Source organism: Durio zibethinus, chromosome 7 (genome assembly GCF_047325235.1).
Source record: "Durio zibethinus cultivar Kanyao isolate XHJ-2024 chromosome 7, ASM4732523v1, whole genome shotgun sequence".
NCBI classification, from domain to species: domain Eukaryota; kingdom Viridiplantae; phylum Streptophyta; class Magnoliopsida; order Malvales; family Malvaceae; genus Durio; species Durio zibethinus.
Genome location: NC_143168.1, coordinates 15207121 through 15214419, shown reverse-complemented (window position 1 = coordinate 15214419; position 7299 = coordinate 15207121). Strand labels below are relative to the sequence as shown.

Below are 7299 nucleotides of genomic sequence, written 5' to 3'. Positions count from 1 at the left end.
AGCTATATTTTGCTTAATAAGATTTGTTTTGCTCAACTTAAAAAAGTTATAATTGCTTAATTTTGGTGAAAAATTTAGAAAATTCATGCAAGAAAGAAGCAAGACATGTTCGACTATGATTTAGGTTAAATTTGAAGATTTAAGTTGAATATAAATCCATGATAACTTATGTAGGTGCACATATATGTGATTGCTATGGATGACATGATTGATTGTGATTGCAGGTTTTTGTATAGCTTGCAAATGTACAAATTAAGTAATAATAATGGAAGTATTTCAATATTATTTGTCAATGAATTATAGATTATAATGTTGGGTTGCTTTTCAAGTACCAATGACAAGATCTTAGATACCTATATTTAAATAGATAAAAACTTGGGTTTGTTTGCAAAGTAAAAAAAAAAAAAAGATTGAAAGCAATATAGGCTTGAATTTTGACTTCATAAACTGTCATTTGAGAAGTAAAAGAATATAATCACAAACTAGATCTAAAAAACCAAAATGTGAAAACTTGAAAACAAGAGAGAATGAGATTGCCGAATGCTTGTAAGGAACTTAAAACAATGCTTGCATAAAAATAAACTTGTAGATCATCTAAAAGACTAGTGGTTGAAACTTGTAGAAAGTAAAAGAGGTTGTAAATCAAACTTTAAAATAAAGAGAATGCTTAAAAAAAAGTAAGAGAATAAAAACAAGATTTGAAACAAAAATAATGAAAGAAAAGATCTTGAAAAAATACTTTTTTGATTGAAATAATTTAAAGAATAAAACTTTGGTTATTTGCAAATTTGTCACCTATATCAATACCTTAAACTTAAAAAAAGTGAAAAAAGAAGGGAAGAATGACCTTCTTATTTATAGTGAGGGATTTGGTCAAGGGGGATAAGCATATAAGATTTTGATTTAAATTTAAATATTAATGGATAAAGGCTTTCTTGATCTTCAAAGTTGTAGAAAAAATGTGGATTCTTCAATCTTGAGAATATGTGGTCGAACGGGACTTTTTGGTTTTCATCATGTCTGTTGGATCATGCTTAGCTTCAATCTTAATCATAGCTTTATGATAGGTTCAGCTAAGGCTTAGGATTTCAAGACTAAATTGATTTTTCCTTCAATTATCTTGATAATTATCTTGCAAAGTCCTTCTTTATCAAAACTCTTTAAATGGTTGATAAAAAAGTCATCATGAACACAAACACTCATGGCCGAATATGATAAAGGTTTGAAGAGTTTTTGAGCTTGCAAGCTAAGCTTTATCTTTTCTAGCATTTGAAATGGTTGAATGGATAGGGTTCTTGTGCATGTTTAACTCTTCCAAGAATAACAAAAAAGAGTTCTTCTAAGATAAAAACACATTTGGCAGATCATGTAAGAGTCTATGGTAGCTTGAAATTCTTTAAATATCACATGTGTACTTGATTTCCTTTTGAAAGTGAGTTAGCCAAATGTATGTAGGGTTTTTATGCAAGCAAAATTTTTTCATGACTAAGTAAAAGAGTTACTCATGGATTAAATCTCTTTGATCAAATACAAGAGAGAGTCCATGTGTAAGTAAAACTTTTCTTTTGTTGTATGGTTGAAGGAATTGCACCAATGAGGTTTGGCCAACTTTTGGTCTTGCTTGGCTGATTATCTCTTTTATGCATGGATTGCATGTTTTCTTCATCCATAAGCTTGAAACTTTAAAAATCACAAAATAGGCCTTAAGGCACTAAAAATCAACAAAATTTTAATTTTTGCTCAAATTTTAACATGTAAAACACTATATTTTAAAGTGCTATCATACCCCCGCACTTAAATCTTTATTTGCCTCAAGCTAAAACTTTAAATCAACTAAACTAAAAACTATTATACATACATGCAAGGTTAAAAATTACATAAAATTTTAGTCATACTCTATTGTATAATACAAAGCTAACTACAAACATAGAGTTATAAGAAATTCTTTCAAAAACAAGCTCTCAATATTTATGTTCTTTACACATATACATTTACCAAATCTTTAATTCATGAATATAACTCAAGTAAAAAAGAGTGCAAAACACTTCATCACATTTCATTTTAAAGATAGAATAGACTTCATTGTTCACTTTCCCCTTCCCTCTCTATTTATGTTAGACTTACATACTTGATTTAAGATCAAAAGGTTTTTTAGGCTTGTAATGTAAGGCTTGAGTCAAGGTAGGAAAAAATATGATTTTAGGCTCAAAACCCTAAGCTTACTTTCTTTGAATTTCTTGGACTTTGAAAAGTTGAAAGCTCTTTTTTGAAACTTTGAACTTTTAAGGCATCATTTTATTCTTTATTCATAGCATTTTTTTTTAAATATAGCCATTTTTGGCTTTATTAGGCTTTGCCTTTGTTTTTGCCGTTTTTTTACTTTCATTTCTTGCGCTTCCATTCCTTTCAAAATCATAATCATGTCCATAATACATTAGTAAGTACAACTAAGTTAGGTAAACAAAAGAAAGGATAATAATCACAGAAAAAGCTTATTGGCTTATTATGTGGCTAAATAAACAAAGAAAAGAGAATAATATAATAGGCTCAAATTTAAGGTACTGGGGATGCATTATAACAGTGTGGCTTGAAAAAGACTCAAACGGTTTAAAAAATTGTCTAGATCATCTCTTGAGTCAAATATAGTCTTGGATTTCGCTTCAAGGGTTGAGTAAGTGAATTCTAGAGCACTTATTCATAGCTTCAAATTTCATGCAAATCCACATCTTGCAAACTGTCACAAGAATCAAAGCATTTCAATAAAAGAGAATAGAAACATATGCATAAAACCCATATCTAAAGTGTAGAGACCCGCACCTAACTGTAACGCCCCCAATCCCACATCAGGAGGATGTGTGGATAAGAAATGATATATATGTAGAGACTTAATCCCAAACTTGTGAGGCACCTTTTGTGGGACAAAATCGTGAGATCTTCGGGTCAAAATGGACAATACCTCGCAGGTTGGGTGCGAGTCTCCACAAATGGTATCAGAGCGGTCACCAGTTCACAGTCGTGGGAGTCACTAAGTGATACACGGTGGAGCCGTGAGAGTCACTAAGTGTTACACGATGGTTTGGTGTGATCTTAGTCCTGTGGATGGACTCGGCTTGACAGGGACGTCAAGCATTAAAGGTGGAGAGATTGTAACGCCTCCAATCTCACATCAGGAGGATGTGTGGATAAGGAATGATATATATGTAGAGACTTAATCCCAAACTTGTGAGGCACCTTTTGTAGGACAAAACCATGAGTCCTTAGGGTCAAAGCGAACAATACCTCACAGGTTGGGTGCAAATCTCCATAAAAATTGTAATGTCCCTAATCCCACATCAAGAGGATGTGTGGATAAGGAATGATATATATATGTAGAGACTTAATCCCAAACTTGATAGGCACATTTTGTAGGACAAAACTGTGAGACCTTTGGCTCAAAGCGGACAATACCTCGCAGGTTGGGTGCGGGTCTCTACAAAAATGATAATAGAGCGGTCACTAGTCCGTAGTCGTGGGAGTCACTAAATGCTACACGGTGAAGTCGTAGGAGTCACTAAGTGTTACACGATGGTCTAGTGTGATCTTGGTCCTGTGGATGGACTCAGCTTGACAAGGTCATCAAGCATTAAAGGTGGAGAGATTGTATCGCCCCCAATCCCACATCAGGAGGATGTGTGGATAAGGAATGATATATATGTAGAGACTTAATCCCAAACTTGTAAGGCGCTTTTTGTGGGACAAAATCGTGAGACCTTGGGGTCAAAGCGGATAATACCTCGCAGGTTGGGTACGGGTCTCTACACAAAAGTTTGGGATTAAGTCTCTACATATATATCATTCCTTATCCACATATCCTCCTGATGTGAGATTGGAGGCGTTACAATCTCTTCACCTTTAATGCTTGACGTCCCTGTCAAGCTGAGTCCATCCACAGGACCAAGATCACACCAGACCATCGTGTAACACTTAGTGACTCCCACAGCTCCACCGTGTAACACTTAGTGACTCCCATGATTACGGACTGGTGATCGCTCTGATACCATTTATAGAGACCCCTACCCAACCTGCGAGGTATTGTCCGCTTTGACTCGAAGATCTCACGGTTTTGTCTTACAAAAAGTACCTCACAAGTTTGGGATTAAGTCTCTACATATATATTATTCCTTATCCACACATCCTGCTGATGTGGGATTGGGAGCGTTACACAAAGAGAAATCATGCTTAAGAATTCCTTTCAAGTTCGACTATATTCATAATCAAATACATATCATACTTTAGTCAATCTTGGAATATAATACAAAATCAACTAATTGTGCATAATAATAAGACTTGGAATGTTAATTTGGTTTGAAAATAAAAATAGGATCACATTTTTCAAAAAGCATTTAAGTTCAAAAAGCTTTCTTTCCCCCACACTTAAATTGAATAATGTATCAAACAGAAAATAAAGAAAAAAAATACTACCCAAACTTACTTAAGGTCAAATTTTCTATTTGTATGAGGCATCATCCTTGCTTCATTTTATCCGCACAAAAAAAAACAACTCAAAAAAATTCCTATCCTAATAAAGAGAAAAAAAAAAAAACATAAACTATAAAATTTGGGTTTCCTCTTAAAAAGCATCAATTTTGGTCAAGTTTGACCATCCTTAAATTTATGACTCATCTTCTCCCTTTAGAAGGGAGTTTACCTTGTTGCCTCTTTCTCTGAGAAATGCCATAAACCGAATTGATCTTAAAAGGTGTTCTAGCTTTTTTAGCTAGAATAACATACATAGAGCTTGAGTTCCTCACAAAGTTGACATGGTTGGAGCTAAGGGTTGCCAAATGGTTTTGAATCATAGGGTTAGGAGGTTTATCTATTAGGTCAAACTCCCTAAGGTTTTTTTTTCACCTTGGCTGTATTTACATCATCTCTATCTCTATACACACCATACCCTTCAGTCACAAACTGCAACATCTTATTTTTAAATCTAATGGTAGGGTTAGAGTTGTAGACATTTAGTAAAGCTTTGATAGTCAATAGGAAAGGTTTTCCTAATAGTAATGGAGCTTCATCATTCTCCATGTCTAAAATAGCAAAATGCATTGGGAAAATATATTTACTAACTTTCACAAGCACATTTTTCAACTTTCCTTATGGAACTTGATATACTAGTCAGTAGATTTAAGGTAAAATTTTATAGGTTTCAGCTCTCCACACTTGTTGTATAAAATATTCAAAAACATTAGATTTATACTAGAACTAAGATCATAAAGAGCATTATCAAATTTTAAATGTCCAATTTTGTAAGGAGTAATAAATGGATCTTTCTGCTTTCTAAGTAGAAGTTATTAAAGTTCAGGGCTACAATCTTTAAAAAATGTAGCTTCTTTTAATTATTTGAGCAACTCTTTTTTAATAGTCCTTGGGGTAGGTGGTGTTATGTTAAAACACTACTATACATTTTGACAATCATTTTTGGGCTTGGTTGCACTTTCTTTTGGTTTTTTCCTATTGGTCTTGTTGTTATTGTTGTTGATCTTCTTCTGAACTACCTCTTCTTAAACTGTTTCCTTAGGTTCAGGTTGAATGCTTTTTAATAGTGCTTTTTCTACTTGTAATAGCATTTGCCCTTTTCTAATAGACCCTTCAATGTACTTTTTAGAATCTTCTTTATATTTCATCTTAACATTTTCTTCCTTAGGGTATTCCCTATATTGTTTATTGTTTTCAGGGGCCTCTAATGCCATGAGATCAAAACCTTCTAAAATTTCTCTTTCAAATCTCAGAAGTTCTTCATATTTTAATGTCTTTTTTTCCTACAAAATCTAACTCAGGTTATTTCATAAAACTGGAAAGGTTTACCACTATAGGTTCATCTATAAAATCATCCTTCTTATCAGAATCCTCAATCCCATCATCTCTCAAAGAATAGATAGCATTATATCCTTCTTTACCTTGTCTTTTAGGGTTGGATCAGTATTGCTAGGCAAAGTACCTATAGGGCGATTGGCTATGGCTTGGGCTTATTAACCTATTTAGTTTTCAAGGTTTTTAATTGATGCAGCTTGACTTTAGATGTTGTTGGCTTGCATCAACTGGGTCAACATATCCACAAAACTTAGGTTTTTTTTCTTAGGATAGGTTGTAAGTTGGTTGATTAGGGCGGTAGTTATTGTTTTCATTATTGGTGGGTTAATAGTTTGATTGGTTTTAAAAAAAATTTGGATAATTTTGCTATCTAGGGTTGTAGGTATTACTATAAGGATTATGATTAGGCTTAGATTATTGGATGTATTGGACAAGTTCTATCTTGAACTAACATCTTTCACTAGAATGCAATCCTTCATATATATCATAAGACATAAAAGGGTTTTAGATTGCATTCACATAGTTGGTTTGGGGTTGGGCTCTTAAGACTTTTATCTTCTTGGTGATGCGACTAACTAGGAATTGATGGAAGTGATAGCATTTATTTCAAATAAACTAGTTGAGTTTTTACTTACCTTTCTCTTCATGCCCCATTAGTAGTTGTTAGCAGCCATCTCTTCAATCAGTTCATTGGCTTTCTTAGAGGTCTTGCTCATAATTGTCCCTCTAGCAGTTGAGTCTAAAGTGGTTCTCATGGGGTGTGTAGGACCATTAAAAAATTTGTATTTGCAGCCACTAAGGTAATCCATAATGTGGGCACTTTCTTAAAAAAATTTGAATCATTATCATGCATCATATAGTGTTTCACTATTTGCTTGTAGAAATGTGGTGATCTTTTTCCTTAGCTTTATCATTTTGGTTGGTGGGAAAATCTTTACCAGAAACTTTGTACCCATGTGGTGATGGAACTAGGTGGTAGTGATGTTAACCAACTTTTTCCCTTGTCTTTGAGAGAAAACAATAGTCTTAGTCTAATAACTTCAACAAAAACACCATTATAGCGAAACGTATCACATAATTCAAGAAAATTAGAAAGGTGAAGATTAAGATCATCGCTAGATAGTCCTCTAAATTGCATATAAGTTTGGATCATTTGTACTATTAAAGGCTTGACCTCAAAGTTGTTTGCTTGAATAGCTAGCTTTCTAATGGATGGTTGAAAACTATTTGAATTAGGAACTATATAGTCCCTTAAGGTTCTTTGCCCTCATTATTTGCATTGACCATTGGTGTTGGTGTAGGTGGTACTGATTACTTTTTTTTTTCTAATGTTTTTTTAATTTCTTGATCAACTAGAGGTAAGTCAATACTTTTAGATTTGCGTATGCAAAAAAAAAAAAAAAAGATCAAAGAAAAGGAAAATAAAAGTAAATAAAAGAAAAAAAAGGT

At 33.3% G+C, this 7299-nt stretch overlaps 1 non-coding gene across 1 annotated transcript; it reads left to right on the top strand.

Moving 5' to 3' along the window:
• The first annotated feature begins 6652 nt into the window (after positions 1-6652).
• On the top strand, positions 6653-6758 carry LOC149518020 (small nucleolar RNA R71). Its single transcript, XR_016343883.1, has one exon. It is a non-coding gene; the product is annotated as a small nucleolar RNA R71 (small nucleolar RNA).
• Positions 6759-7299: the final 541 nt, after the last annotated feature.